This window comes from Scyliorhinus torazame, chromosome 11, assembly GCF_047496885.1.
Source record: "Scyliorhinus torazame isolate Kashiwa2021f chromosome 11, sScyTor2.1, whole genome shotgun sequence".
In the NCBI taxonomy this organism is placed as follows: domain Eukaryota; kingdom Metazoa; phylum Chordata; class Chondrichthyes; order Carcharhiniformes; family Scyliorhinidae; genus Scyliorhinus; species Scyliorhinus torazame.
This window is the reverse complement of record NC_092717.1, coordinates 212,768,585-212,785,286: the sequence shown is the minus strand read 5'-3', so window position 1 is coordinate 212,785,286 and position 16,702 is coordinate 212,768,585. Positions and strand designations below refer to the sequence as shown.

Genomic DNA, 16,702 nt, shown 5'->3' with positions numbered 1-16,702 from the left:
CGCAAAACTTGTGCTCAAAAAGTTTTTTTGGTTTAAATCTGAAAATAGAGCAACATGACAATAATTTTCTGTCTTTCTAAACAAATGAAACCATATGCCATTGTAAATCACCTCTCCATAAATTCTTCTCAAACTAAGTGATGTAATTGCCAAAGAGTATTCTGGAACCGTTTCGTCTCCAGCCCCACTAATATCAGTGGTGATAATCTTATAAATATTAATAGGGCCCGAGGGGTTTTATTAATATTCGTTTCAATCACCTGTTTTCAAGAGTTCAAACAATATACAAACAGCAGCTCTCAAATCATCACTTTGGGCAAAGAGAATGCAAAACCATGTCGTAAGGTTCCTGATAATTATGCAATGACAAGCATTATCATTATGGGACTTCTTCAGCAGCGTCACAAAGTGCAGATGCCTCAAGACCTTCATGGTAAAGAGGAAAATCAGTGTGACTTATCCTTTACATATTTGATAAAGCGAATGCTGGCCAGATTTGTAGTGCAAAATTTGCAAAATGCAATTTAAACAGCAGATGCAATCACGATGATAGAAGAAAGTTAGTATTGTCAATCAGTACATACTTGCTGGGTCATTCAGTAAATTCGCAATTGAAGTTGACAGATTTTTAACAGGGAAGGGAATCAATGGTTAGTCATGGGGATCAGGCAGTTAAGTGGAGTTGAGGATTAACATATCAGGTCAGTCATGATCTCGCTGAATAGCGGAGCAGACTCGATGGGCTAAATGGCCAAATTCTGCTCCTCCGTTTTATGGTCCATGGTCTTAAATAATATAGTGCTAATCAATGTGCCAATCCTTCTACCTTTCTATACACAATTAAAACACCAGTACTCAATAGTGACTCTATTAGCAGCGCAAAATTATGTAACTTTATTTCAGTTACAGCAAATGCCTGCCAGTATTGATTGATTGATTTGATTTATTGTCACATGTACCGAAGTACAGTGAAAAGTATTTTTCTGCGGCCGAAGGAACGTACACAGTACGTACATTAGAGACAAAAAGAATAATCAACAGAGAACATTGACAAATGGTACATCGACAAACAGTGATTGGTTACAGTGCAGAACAAGGGGCCAAACAAAGCAAATACATGAGCAAGAGCAGCATAGGGTATCGTAAATAGTGCTCTTACAGGGAACAGATCAGTCTGAGGGGGAGCCGTTGAGGAGCCTTGTGGTGTGGGGAAGAAGCTGTTCCTATGTCTGGATGTGAGAGTCTTCAGACTCTCTGAAGTCTTCCATCTGCCTGAGAGTCTTCCATCTGCCTGATGGAAGGGTCTGGAAGAAGGCAATGCCTGGGCGGGAGGGGTCTCTGATAATGCTGTCTGCCTTCCTGAGGCAGTGAGAGGTGTAGACAGAATCAATTTGGGGGTGGCAAGCTTGTGTGATGCGTTGGGTTGAGTTCACCACACTCTGCAGTTTTTTGCGATCTTGGACCGAACAGTTGCCATAGCAGGCTGTGATGCAGCCGGATAGGATGCTCTCTATAAATGAAAATCGTTTATTGTCAAAAGTAGGCTTCAAATGAAGTTACTGTGAAAAGCCCCTAGTCGCCACATTCCGGTGCCTGTTTGGGGAGGTTGGTACGGGAATTGAACCATGCTGCTGGCAATTCCGTAGGAAGCAGGGACGTTGTTGGGCTTTCTTGACTTTTGCATCAACGTGAGTGGACCAGGACAGACTGTTGGTGATGGTGCCCCCCCAGGAACTTAATACAGTTGCAATGTATGCCAGTCCTGATAAAAGATTATTGACCTGTAACTATAACAGAATCTTCCCACGGGATTTAGGATCCCGGCATCAGAACTAAATGGGGATCCCGAAGCAGACCGGCCCAGCCTTTTCCCAGAGGCGCACTCCTATTTGGTCACCTCTGCTCTTGCTATTCTTCAGGATGTAGCTGGCCCAGCCACACCTGAAAGCTCAGCTTGCAAAGGAAGGAAGAGCATGGAAAGGGCACCTCGAAATGGAAGAACCTGCATCAGGACAAAACTAATTGAATATTTTAGGGGGAGATGGCAGGCCCTGTGAAATGGAGAGGAAAGCTCTCCTGGGCCATTTGGGCATTCTGTTTAATTCTGCCTCCCTGCCAATGGGGCATGGTGGCTTCAGTTCCAATGACCCCTGAGCCTGCCCAGCAAGGCGGCCACCACCATTGAGTCTCCCCACATGGCAGGAGTGCCGTTCTACCATTGAAGGAATGCCACTGTATCCTCTAAATCACCCCTAATTGAGATCTGAATTATTTCAATCGGTTGCCCCATTCCATTCAGTGGGCAACCGACCGACATCCCAGCTCGCCTCGAAGAAACATCACTGGCAGTGGAAATGCTTCAGGGAACCATTCCAATGTAGCTTTCTGCTATTTTCCTGGTCCCACCAACTCCAAGTCTGCCTGAGGCTGGGAAAATCCTTCTCATTATCTCTGTATTTCTCTCTCCACAGATGCTGCCTAACTTATTAAATGTTTCTAGCATTTTATGTTTGCCTTCCAGAGAGCCAGCATCTGCAACTTGCAATACATTCCCATCACTTTGAGCTTTCCGTTTCGCTGAAGTTCAGCTGATTTGAAGGCAAGGGGATATTTTGTCATTGCTCATGACAACGAAAGATTAATCAGCAAATAGAAGTGGTTTTAAAGGGTGACATTTATTTGGTCATAAAAACTCAATTTGTCTGAGAAAACACAGTGGCAGGCCAAGGCATGGGGCCATCAAGGTTGACAAACACAAGAGAAAAGCTGAGATAAATCAGCAGCCTGAATTCTGTGGTCGTAATGACGACAAAACTGTCAAAGCCTGCTATTATTGCCCCACTGAAAGTGGCATCAACTTTAGAGTCTGCACATGAGCATTTAAGCACAGTAGTCCAGAAATTATTATGCATGATTCTTCACTTCCCAACTGGGCGCACCGTTGAAGACTTGCATTCTGCAATCAGTTAGAAATCATTGAACTAACTACAATTTGCCTTTTTATCCTCACCGATTGAATGAGGTTTGACTGGGTTTTTATTGGCACAGTTTTACGAGGAAGCAGTGGTGTAGTGGTACTATCACTGGCCTAGTAATCCAGCTACCCATGGTAATGTTCGGGGGACCCAGTTTTGAATCCCACCATGGTAGATGTTGGGATTTGAATTTAATCAAAACCTGGAATTAAAAGTCTAATGATAATCATAAAACTATTTTTTACTGCCATTAAAAACCCATCTGGTTCAGTAATGTCTTTTAGGGAAGGATCGCTCTTGTCCTTACCTGGACTGGCCTACGCGTGACACAGCAATTTGGTTGCCTCTTTAATGTCCTCTGAAATGAGCTCGCAAACCACTCAGTCCAAGGTAAATTAGAGATGGGCAATTAATGCCGGCCCAGCCAACGACGCCCACACCCCATGACCAAATTTTTAAAAAGCTAAGTTCAAAATTACTGCTCAGTTGTCTAACTCGATCTGAAATACTGATATTATATCTGTAGAATTTCTGTAGAAGCCAGCTATTTTCTATAGGTAAAAGTGATAGGTAAAAGATAGCTATTTAGCATTAAGCCCCTAGTCTATTAAATACCCATTTTAAAACGCACTCATAACCTCAGGTCATTTCAAAACACATATTCAGCATGAAACAGCATAATTCATTTCAAGACAGTACAACATTAAGGTACACAATTTAACAGAAACACAAAAATCATGATAAAACAAACACTTTTCACGAAACTAATAAATACATTTCTCAAGACAGTGCCCAAGGACAGGGCAGGCTCCATGGCAATGGCACAGTAACCTAAAGGCGCTATTGTCCTCAGCAAGAATCCAGTTCAAGCAGCTTGCGATAACGGTACAGAATTGCATTCCAAACACATACAAAAATTCATTTATGAAACATTTCAAGTTAATGTTGCACATTAAAGGCAGACAGCTAGCCGTCAAATCAAACTTATTTGATTCTAACCCGAATCAATTAGGATTACATAGGCGTGTAGCTAGATGGCTAAAGACAGATATGATTTAGTATAACCGTGTTAGATCGTATGGCCATTTTCCATTCCGGAATCAATCTATACTTTGACATAACTATTCGCTGTCTCTCTGTCTTTCATACTTTCACTTTCCAACTCGAAGTAAATGCAAGCTGCTTTGCCGTAAGCAAGAAAATTGTTTCTGTATTATTTAAAAGTTGAATTGTCTACGAAATTGCTTCTCTTTGAGTCCTTTTGCATGCCGGACTTATTAGAGAATAAGATTTAAATAATTCTCAACTGTAATCGATAGAGACAAATAAAATGATTCTTATTTGCGTCCGAGAAGTGTTAACTCAAATTTCTACTGAGTTTTAGTGTTCGCAAGTGCCACTAGATCCGCATGGTAGATCTCCACAACTGGTGCGGTTCGGCAAAAAGAGGAGGAGCCAGCCAGGAAGAAATCAGAAGCCCAAAGAAAGACCAGAAGGACGGAAGACCCAAAGAAAAACGGCTAGACAGTGCTTCGACCCCTTAGAAAGGACCATTTTATAGACTGTGTTAATTCAATCGGGTGCCGGTCGTTGAAACTAAAATAAAACGGGACTGAAAAATAGTCACGGTAGTGTACACAGATACACAAACATAGTTGACGACCAAAATATTGGGTGTAAGGCTGAGTTTATGGCGGACATGACTCCTAAAATAGATTCAGGACCTTCAAATGGTAGAGAACTACTTCCCACGTCCAAGGGAGGTTGCGCTGTACCGGATGTCTCTATTGACGATATATTGGATGATCTTAGGTCTTTGATTTGTAGACAATTTGGGCTGTCTGAAGTTGCCACAAAAATTGAATCAAAATATGATATCCCCAAAGGACAGTGGTCCCTTGATAATATCAAGAAGGCATGGGGAAAAACCACTCGCCTAAATGGTGGAAAACGTATGAAATGGTCTTTTGTAGTAATGGCACAGCTCCAAAAACAATGAATACACTGATCGAGGTTCCACAGGGGGAGTATGGCAAATGAACTATCTGTCAAGGACACTTTTACCCCAGAAGAAACCGTTATCTTACTCTGAGGCCGACCACAAAATGCTGTTGGCCCCGATGAAAAGCCTCTCATGGCAGCTTTAATAGACTGTGAGATTTTTAAACAAGAAACGCCTGTTCGGAGAAGCGACGAGCCTAATGGCAAACAAAGTGTCATACAACTTAACCCATTAAGCACCAAACAGCTTGGAGTTGAAGTGATAAAGACAACTGTCATGTTATGTACTCTGGGATAACACAGGCTGCAACTGGATGCAACTTTAACCAAAAAATACTCCAGACCTTGAAGTTAGTTCAATCTGATTTATTGAACCAGTAGCACAGTTAGCAGTTCTCTATGAGTTCGACTCTCTGCTAACCTAAGTGTGGTTACTCTGTCTGACTGAACTAGACTAGCTCTTAGCCACGTGCTGGAGGTGTTATACTGTACATACACCGTGGCTCACTCTGTAGATGTTCATCAGTGGAAAGAGGCGGAGTGTGAGTGCCTCGTGCCTTTTATAGTGAGATACCACCCCTGAGTGTCCTGCCTGCTCATTGGTCATGTCCTGTTCTCTGTGTTCATTAGATGCCTGTCTGCATATCATTATTTGCATGTCTGCATACCATGACAACAACAGCCTGGGTTTTTAACCATTTAAAAGATTTATCATCAAAAACCCATTTTGTCACTGGTTTAAAACCAGAACTGTCTGCAGCTTTAAACTTGATCCTACCCAGACCTCAGTCCGAAACCTCAACTGCTAAAAAAGGCATTGCCTCTCCTCCTCCGTTAACGACAAATCTGTCCAGAAGAGATATGAGGTTCCTTTCTAGTGTTGAGGACGGCCATTTTGCGAGTTTCAGATTCATTGTTGCAGACTAGTCTACGATGAAGGCCAGCCTCCTGGCTACAGGGAGAAGCCCTAAGTCACGTATCGCTAAAAAGTTGTGAAGAACTGTTAACTTGATAAAACTGTCACTATTTTGAACGTTGCTTTATTAATTTTAAGTAATTAACAAATCTTGTTTGCTGTGCTTCCTTTAACAGCCAGCAAATTCATCTACAGAAAACCAAGTTTGGTCAGCGCAAGATTGGTTCAGTCATATATTCAATAAGTTATTGTGTTTGACATTTTTAAAATTAGCTTGAAAATTAAAACTTCTGACAATGTGGAAGCTGGTTTTAATAAAAAAAACACACCATTTTTATTAAAAGCAAATCTATGTTCCAAGAGAACACATTGTTCTAAGATAATTGATAAGCAGTAATTTGGCAGCAATCCAACTTTTACTCCCAGTCCATTTGAGTGACATATATAAAAAACGTTTAGAGATGCAAATGGCATCACTCCAAGTTATCCACCCACTGTACGTCCTTTTTGTCTCTGCAAGAAAATTAACCCTTTCAACAGGCTTTTATGTATAATCCAGAAGACGTCAAAGACTTGGCAATTCACATCCAATACAAAGTTTTTTAAAAGCTTGACCAATCCTTTGATTACACTCTTTGGGTTTGGCTTTCCAATTGGTTGGGTGGCACAGGAATTAACATCATTTAGGTACTTATCCTATTTTGCATATTTGGACTTATCATTAACGTACTAATGTTGCTGATCAGATACTTTGGCTAATGCATGCCTACCCATAGTGCCCCACCAATCCGCATGGTTCATATTAATTCATATGCACCACTAGCCAATAACATCAAAATGGAAAGTTTCTGGTGAACTATTATTTACTGCATTATTATTCATTTATTAGTGAATTATTAATAATGTATTACTAAATCATATACTAAACTTCAGTTATTTTACTGTATAATCATTTTATTTGTATACTTGAAATTATTATTATTAATTATTTATTACTGAATTATATAATCATGATATCAATTTTTAATGAGTGTTTTAACCAATACTAAGGAAAGAAAAGTTGGATTCACGCATCGCATGTGAATCGCGCGTACAGATATTAAGATCTGTAATATGTTTGCTGTAATATGCATTTTCAGTTCTTTGATTGGCTTGTAAATGTTGTACCAGAACTGAATAAGAACACATTCCTTTACACATCTAAGGTATATGCTAAAAATTTCAACATTTCCAATCGTTGGGTATGCATTGCAATCCCTACTAACTCAGGAGAGGGTATTCCCTTTCTAACTATTCCCTTTAATGCTTCAGAAACAGCAGAATTCTATCACAGCGTCCCTCACTCTGTAGTGGTCCGTTATGGAGCATATTCATGTGAAAAAGGAAGGTACAAAATTTACTTACAGATATTCATCAACTTATGGAAATCTGTAGGCTATCCACTAAAACCCTTTTCAGGATGGCACCAATTTATATATAATCCTAACAAAAATCCTCAATATATTAGCCTCCCAATTAATATTAAACAAAAAGGATCAATATGCCTCATTAGTAATCACTCTAAAGGGATGAAAATGGGCAATAGTGTTTGTACTAATTATTTAGATGTTAACACGGCCTATAAATGTATGCAAGATTTATTACAAAGAATTAAATGGTCCTCAACAATAACAGGCATACACAACTTCACAAATAATATAACATTCTCAGATCATTGGTACTTAGAAGATATTTACTTATACTCTGCTTATAATGGGACTTATTTTGTTTGTGATGAAAGAGCATATTCCTGGCTCCCAAAATATTGGTTAGGATCTTGCTATTTAGGATACTTAGTACCTGCCATCCATCATCTCTCCATTATGTTTCAGAACCAGCCAATTGAAAAAATAAACCTTTCATTACCTTAAGAGATGCAATTTATGCTAGAATTATTCCTTTCTATTGGGAAATAAGGATGGGCAATGAATTGAGTAAACTAACGGCCATCATACAAAACGTAGCCGATTACATGGCCACTGTCCTCGGTAAAATGTCTGACTAAATGCGACCAGTTTGAACCGTGGCATTACAAAATAAAATGGCACTTGGCTATGTGCTAGCCGAAAAAGGTGGCACCTTTTCGGAGTGCGGAGTGTTGCACCTTCATTCTAGATAACTCAAAAAAAGTTAAAGACCTCGCATCACATATCCAAAAAGAAATCAAGAAACTTGATCCACCCCCAGTTATCCCTCTCTGAGATAAACTTTGCGGGTGGTGGGACACACTGGAATGTCCACAGTAAGAATAATCTTATTCTCCTGTATAGCTGGATTTATCATTTACAAAACATACCAATGTGTTAAGTACATCAAAGAAATAATCGCTAAACGCAGAGGACCAAATATCAGAATAATTCACACTAACCCAACTGCACCACCATTAGATGAACTTGAAATGAGATATTATTGTTGAAATGTTACTGATCAATGAAGTACTTGACTGTAGTATAAAGATATTGTATAATTTATTAATACTGAATCAGTAGAATCAAATTTGATTAATTTATTAATTGTTATTTTATAATAATGATTCTTTAAGAATTATAATTATTGCTGAAATGCTTGTAATGCAATGCTTATCCACTCTATTGTTTAAAACTGCTATGACAATATGAATGAGTTATTCTTTGCGCTTTTACCTATCCTATTGCATTAATAGCGTCTTTTATCTTATTGTGATAATATCTCACTTATTCTTTCGATTTATCAAAAGGGTCGATTGTAGAAGCCAGCTATTTTCTATAGGTAAAAGATAGCTATTTAGCATTAAGCCCCTAGTCTATTAAATACCCATTTTAAAACTCACTCATACCTCAGGTCATTTCAAAACACATATTCAGCATGACACAGCATAATTAATTTCAAGACAGTACAACATTAAGATACACAATTTAACAGAAACACAAAAACCATGATAAAACAAATACTTTTCACTAAGCTAATAAATACATTTCTCACGACAGTGTCCAAGGACAGGGCAGGCTCCATGGCAACGGCACAGAAACCAAAAGACGCTATTGTCCTCAGCAAGAATCCAGTTCAAGCAGCTTGCAATAACGGCACAGAATCGCATTCCAGAACACATACAAGAATTCATTTATGAAACATTTCAAGTTAATGTTGCACATTAAAGACAGACAGCTAACCGTCAAATCAAACTTATTTGATTCCAACCCAAAACAATTAGGATTACATAGGGGTGTAGCTAGGTGGCTAAAGGCAGATATGATTTAGTATAACCGTGTTGGATCGTACGGCCATTTTCCATTCCGGAATCAATCTATACTTTGACTTAAATATTCGCTGTCTCTCTGTCTTTCATATTTCACTTTCTCACTCTGCCTTTTGACGCTATTGCAAGCTGTTTTGCTGTAAGCAAGAAAATCATTTCTGTATTATTTGAAAGTTGAATTGTCTAAAAAATTGCTTCTCTTTGACTCCTTTAGCTAGCTGGACTTATTAGAGAATAAGATTTAAATGATTCTCAATTGTAATCAAATAGAGACAAATAAAACAATTCTTATTTGCACCTGAGAAGTGTTAACTCAAATTTCTACTGAGTTTTGTGTTCGCAAGTGCCACTAAATCCGCATGGTAGATCTCAACAACTTCAAATTCCTTTTTAATGATATATTAGTTTATAATGAGACATTTTCAACAGAATTTTATTTAACGTATTTCAGCTTCTACCTAATTCCCATGCCAATGTCCCAATTATTTCTTATTTTTTCTATAAGGTTTAGTGAAACGCATAAAATTCAACACATTTTACTTCTTGGTTTGCTCTTTGTGAGAATAGTTCATGTGATTGGCCGCTTACCCTTCTTGATGACATCAGTGTTGACAAATGCCAAGGTGTCCCAATGCTTGTCGCCAGAGTCAAACTGGCTTTGGCAAAGAGGAATTCTGTACCACATGATATTATTTGATTTTTTGTGAGCAATGTTCTCTCAGGTCAGTGGTAAGTGCCATTGCCTTGCCACTGACTGCAAAATTCATTCCAACCAGCTGTGGTCACATGACTGTTAGGAAAATTTAACAACCCTTAGCAGGGATCGCTGATTGATCTTCCCGTGGGCTTCATAGAATACAAGTTCCCGTGGTGAGCGGGCGGAAGCCTGCCCAGCTGGGGCTCGTTAGTGGGACCTTTAAATGTTGCTCCCAGACCTGGACCAGTATTTCCCGATAGTCCTGGGCTGCGATGTGTGTTTTGTGTGCCGCAGTAGCAACTTTATTTTCAGTTTAAAAATAAACCAGTTTGGCCTTTCACTCTGCACCGCCTGAAATTATTACATTGGCGATGAGGATTAGTGCAGGATTCTGTTTAGCCTTTTCAAAACTCCCGGATGACAATTCCGGTAAGAAACAAAGCAAAAAGAAAAACCCGGATTCGCCCTTGTTTGGGATGCTCGAGCCTTATGATGTGAACGTGGAGGACTGGCCCGAGAAAACCAAATGCATGTGCTACCTCTTCCCTGCCAACGGCATAGAAGGGTATAGTAGCCATAAAGTGATCCTTTTGACAGCATGCGAGGCCCTGACGTTCAGCATTATTAAGAGATTAACTTATCCTGCAGCCCTGACACTAAAAGATTCAATGAGCTTGTGGATCTAGTAAAGAACTGTGATGTCCCAAATCCATCCTTAATCCACCAGCGTTACCGATTCAACACAGCTGGGAGGACCCCATGGGGAACCCATGATGGAATTCGTTGCTAGTTTAAGGAAGCTGGCCAAGTACTGTGACTTTGGGCCATTCCTGACCAAGATGCTCTGCGACCGGCTCGTGTGTGAGATCGATAATGTTGCGATTTTAAAAAATTGTTGGCAGAACTCACCCTAGAACTTAAAAGAGCTATAGAATTAGCACTATCCTTGGGGAACACCGGGAAAGGGGCCCCAAGAACCCCAAGGGATGATGGACTGGGGGTGGTTGGGGGTTGGCAGAGGAGGATTCTCACACAGAAAAGCCTAAATTCCCAGCGAAGACTCCGACGTGCCTCACCCACCACCATGCATCAACGATATTCTGGCTGTTCAAAAGATGGCCACATATCCCAAGAAGTATCAGGGAAGCCTTTCTGGAGGACTAAAAGTGTCAGCCACAAGGCTCTGTAACTGTGGCCAAAAAACATGACCCAGGCGGGGCTGCCAGGATCAGCAGTATTTATCTGCCAGGCCAGAAGCCAAAGCCGCCTCAAGCTCAAGCCTTGCAAGCTTATCAGCCCATAGAAGACAAAACGATGCACCTAAACTGCATCTTCACCCATGGTCGGGATTTGGGATTTTCACCTCCCCTCACCAGTGGAATAACGCGAATCACGCCACTGGAGCCCAGGAACCACTTTTTAATACGTTAGCATGTCATAGTGAGTACTCACTCCGGACCTTCATTGAATATTTATTGGTCACCGGTGTGACCTCACGCCAGCACCGTTTATCATAGAATATCATAGAATTCACAGTGCAGAAGGAGGCCATTCGGCCCATCGAGTCCGCACCGGCTCCCGGAAAGAGCACCCTACCCAAGCCCACATCTCCACCCAATCCCCACAACCCAGTTACCCCACCCAACACTAAGGGCAATTTTGGACACGAAGGGCAATTTAGCATGGCCAATCCACCTGACCTGCACATCTTTGGACTGTGGGAGGAAACCGGAGCACCCGGAGAAAACCCACGCACACACGGGGAGGACGTGCAGACTCCGCACAGACAGCGAACCAAGCCGGGGATCGAACCTGGGACCCTGGAGCTGTGAAGCAATTGTGCTAACCACCATGCTACCGTGCTGCCGTGGTTTATAACGGGTTTACATAAACCTTCGTTGCACTCCCTCCATAGCAAGAACATCCTTCCTCAGATAAGAATTCTAAAACTGCAGACAATACTGCCTCACCAATACCCTATACAATTACAGTAAAATGTCTCTATTCCGATACTCAAACCCTCTCGCTATGGTGACCAACATACCATTCCCTTCTTTACTGCACACTGTACCTGTACGCTTACTTTCAGCGCCTGATGCACGAGAGCACCTTCAAACTCAAAGAATTCTCATAGATTTGTCAAGCATGATTTCCCTTTCGTAAATCCATGCTGACTTTGTCTGATTATACCACTGCTTTTCAGTGTTATGTAATTCTTGATAATGGACTCTAGCAACTTCCCTACTCCCAACAATAGCCTCACTGGTCTATAGTTCCCTGTTTTCTCTCTACCTCCCTCTCTCTACCTCCTGTTTTCTCCCTACCTCCCTAGCCAGAGCAGTGGCACCACGGCTGGCTCTGATGTTCAGAAGGGAGGGTCAAAGCGCAGAAGAGCAATAGTAATAGGGTACTCTATAGTCAGGGGCACAGATAGACGCTTCTGTGGACGTGAAAGAGACTCCAGGATGGTATGTTGCCTTCCTCGTGCCAGGGTCCAGGATGTCTCCGAACGGGTAGAGGGCATCCTGAAGGGGGAGGGGCAGACAGGCAGAGGTCGTTGTACATATTGGTACTAACGACATAGGCTGGAAGGAGCATGAGGTCCTGCAGCAGGAGTTCAGGGAGCTAGGCAGAAAGTTAAAAGACAGGACCTCTAGGGTTGTAATCTCAGGATTACTCCCTGTGCCACGTGCCAGTGAGGCTAGAAATAGGAAGATCGAGCAGCTAAAGATGTGGCTAAACAGCTGGTGGAGGAGGGAGGGTTTCCATTACCTGGACCACTGGGAGCTCTTCCAGGGCAGGTGTGACCTATATAAGGACGGGTTGCATCTAAACTGGAGAGGCATAAATATCCTGGCCGCGAGGTTTGCTAGTGTCACACGGGAGGGTTTAAACTAGTATGCCAGGGGGTTGGTCGCGGGAGCAATAGGTCAGAAGGTGTGAGCATTGAGGGAGAACTAGGGAATCGGGACAGTGTGGCTCTGAGGCAGAGCTGACGGGGAGAAGTTGCTGAACACAGCGGGTCTGGTGTCCTGAAGTGCATATGTTTTAATGCAAGAAGTATTACGGGTAAGGCAGATGAACTTAGAGCTTGAATTAGTACTTGGAACTATGATGTTGTTGCCATTACAGAGACCTGGTTGAGGGAAGGGCAGGATTGGCAGCTAAACGTTCCAGGATTTAGATGTTTCAGGCGGGGTAGAGGTGGATGTAAAAGGGGTGGCGGAGTTGCGCTACTGGTTAGGGAGGATATCACAGCTGTACTACGGGAGGACACCTCAGAGGGCAGTGAGGCTATATAGGTAGAGATCAGGAATAAGAAGGGTGCAGTCACAATGTGGGGGGTTTACTACAGGCCTCCCAACAGCCAGCGGGAGATAGAGGAGCAGATAGGTAGACAGATTTTGGAAAAGAGTCAAAACAACAGGGTTGTGGTGATGGGAGACTTCAACTTCCCCAATATTGACTGGCACTCACTTAGTGCCAGGGGCTTTGACGGGGCAGAGTTTGTAAGGAGCATCCAGGGGGGCTTCTTAAAACAATATGTCGACAGTCCAACTAGGGAAGGGGCGGTACTGGACCTGGTATTGGGGAATGAACCCGGCCAGGTGGCAGAAGTTTCAGTATGGGAGCATTTCGGGAACAGTGACCACAATTCAGTAAGTTTTAAAGTGCTGGTGGACAAGGATAAGAGTGGTCCTAGGGTGAATGTGCTAAATTGGGGGAAGGCTAATTATAACAACATTAGGTGGGAACTGAAGAACCTAGATTGAGGGCGGATGTTTGAGGGCAAATCAACATCTGACATGTGGGAGGCTTTCAAGTGTCAGTTGAAAGGAATTCAGGACCGGCATGTTCCTGTGAGGAAGAAGGATAAATACGGCAATTTTCGGGAACCTTGAATAACGAGAGATATTGTAGGCCTCGTCAAAAAGAAAAAGGAGGCATTTGTCAGGGCTAAAAGGCTGAGAACAGACGAAGCCTGTGTGGAATATAAGGAACGTAGGAAGGAACTTAAGCAAGGAGTCAGGAGGGCTAGAAGGGGGTCACGAAAAGTCATTGGCAAATAGGGTTAAGGAAAATCCCAAGGCTTTTTACACGTACATAAAAAGCAAGAGGGTAGCCAGCGAAAGGGTTGGCCCACTGAAGGATAGGCAAGAGAATCTATGTGTGAAGCCAGAGGAAATGGGCGAGGTACTAAATGAATACTTTGCATCAGTATTCACCAAAGAGAAGGAATTGGTAGATGTTGGGTCTGGAGAAGGGTGTGTAGATAGCCTGGGTCACATTGAGATCCAAAAAGATGAGGTGTTGGACGTCTTAAAAAATATTAAGGTAGATAAGTCCCCAGGGCCTGATGGGATCTACCCCAGAATACTGAAGGAGGCTGGAGAGGAAATTGCTGAGGCCTTGACAGAAATCTTTGGATCCTCACTGTCTTCAGGTGATGTCCCGGAGGACTGGAGAATAGCCAATGTTGTTCCTCGGTTTAAGAAGGTTAGCAAGGATAATCCAGGGAACTACAGGCCGGTGAGCCTTACTTCAGTGGTAGGGAAATTACTGGAGAGAATTCTTCGAGACAGGATCTACTCCCATTTGGAAGCAAATGGACGTATTAGTGAGAGGCAGCATGGTTTTGTGAAGGGGAGGTTGTGTCTCACTAACTTGATAGAGTTTTTCGAGGAGGTCACTAAGATGATTGATGCAGGTAGGGCAGTGTATGTTGTCTATATGGACTTTAGTATGGCCTTTGACAAGGTCCCTCATGGTAGACTAGTACAAAAGGTGAAGTCACACGGGATCAGGGCTGAGCTGGCAAGGTGGATACAGAACTGGCGAGGTCATAGAAGGCAGAGAGTAGCAATGGAAGGACGCTTTTCTAATTGGAGGGCTGTGACCAGTGGTGTTCCACGGGGATCAGTGCTGGGACCGTTGCTGTTTGTAGTATATATAAATGATTTGGAGGAAAATGTAACTGGTCTGATTAGTAAGTTTGCAGACGACACAAAGGTTGGTGGAATTGCGGATAGCGATGAGGACTGTCAGAGGATACAGCAGGATTTAGATTGTTTGGAGGCTTGGACGGAGAGATGGCAGGTGGAGTTTAATCCGGACAAATGTGAGGTAATGCATTTTGGAAGGTCTAATGCAGGTAGGGAATATACAGTGAATGGTAGAACCCTCGGGTATTGAAAGTCAGAGAGATCTAGGAGTACAGGTCCACAGGTCACTGAAAGGGACAACACAGGTGGAGAAGGTAGTCAAGAAGGCATATGGCATGCTTGCCTTCATTGGCCGGGGCATTGAGTATAAGAATTGGCAAGTCATGTTGCAGCTGTATAGAACCTTAGTTAGGCCACACTTGGAGTATAGTGTTCAATTCTGGTCACCACACTACCAGAAGGATGTGGAGGCTTTAGAGAGGGTGCAGAAGAGATTTACCAGAATGTTGCCTGGTAAGGAGGGCATTAGCTATGAGGAGCGGTTGAATAAACTCGGTTTGTTATCACTGGAAAGATGGAGGTTGAGGGGCGACCTGATAGAGGTCTACAAAAGTATGAGGGGCACAGACAGAGTGGATAGTCAGAGGCTTTTCCCCAGGGTAGAGGGGTCAATTCCTAGGGGGCATATGTTTAAGGTGAGAGGGGCAAGGTTTAGAGTAGATGTACGAGGCAAGTTTTTTACACAGAGGGTAGTGGGTGCCTGCAACTCGCTACCGGAGGAGGTGGTGGAAGCAGGGACAATAGTGACATTTAAGGGGCATCTTGACAAATACATGAATAGGATGTGAATAGAGGGATACGGACACAGGAAGTGTAGCAGATTGTAGTTTAGTCGGGCAGCATGGTCGGCACGGGCTTGGAGGGCCGAAGGGCCTGTTCCTGTGCTGTACATTTCTTTGTTATTTGTTCTGAAAAGCGGGGTTATATTGGCACTGCTCCAATACCCCTCAGTCTCCTATGTTACAAGGAAAATAACCACTAGTTTATCCAATTTCTCTTCATAGCTAAAACTGTGCAGCCCAGGAAACGTCCTGGTAAATTTCCTTTGAAACCTTTCCAGTGCTATCGCATCCCTCCTGTAACGTGAATTCCAGAACTGCATACAATACTCCAGCTGTGGCCTAATCAACAGTTTCATCACACCTTCCCTGCTCTTAAACGCGATGCCTCGACTAATAAAGGAAGGTATACCATTTGCCTTCTTTTTTTTATAATTTAGAGTTCCCAATTCATTTTTTCCAATTAAAGGACAATTTAGTGTGGCCAATCCACCTACCTTGCACATCTTTGGGTCGTGGAGGTGAAACCCACGCAAACACGGGTAGAATGTGCAAACTCCACACGGACAGTGACCCAGAGTCGGGATCGAACCTGGGACCTAGCCGCCATGAGGCAGCAGTGCTAACCCACAGCGCCACCATGCTGCCCTCCGTATGCGTTCTTAATCACTTCATCCAACTGCTCTGCTACCTTAAGGCTCCATTGTACATGCACAGCAAGGTCCTACTGATCCTCGGTGCTTTCCAGGATCCTGCCATTTATCATGTATTCCCTTGACTTGTTTGTCCTGCCCAAATGCATCACCTCACACTTATCTGGATTAAGTTACGTTTGCCACTGATCAGCCCATCTGACCAGCCCGACTACATCCTCCTGTATTCTAAGGCTATCCTCCTCACTATTTACATCAATTTTTGTATCACCCGCGAACTTACTGATCAACCCTCCTATAATTAAGTCTAAGTCATTTATATAAACTACAAACAGCATCACCTCAACCTTAACCATCTGCTTGCTGCCATTCAGCCAAATCAGGATCCAATTTGTCCAATTTCC

General features: G+C 42.6%; 1 long non-coding RNA gene across 1 annotated transcript in view; it reads right to left on the bottom strand.

Moving 5' to 3' along the window:
• Window positions 1-812: 812 nt before the first annotated feature.
• The window catches only part of LOC140385780 (uncharacterized), a 40,800-nt gene continuing 24,910 nt past the window's right edge, over window positions 813-16,702 (bottom strand). Inside the window, exon 4 of the long non-coding RNA XR_011933473.1 lies at window positions 813-1,510. This is a non-coding gene — a long non-coding RNA (uncharacterized lncRNA). The remainder of the gene's footprint in view (window positions 1,511-16,702) is intronic.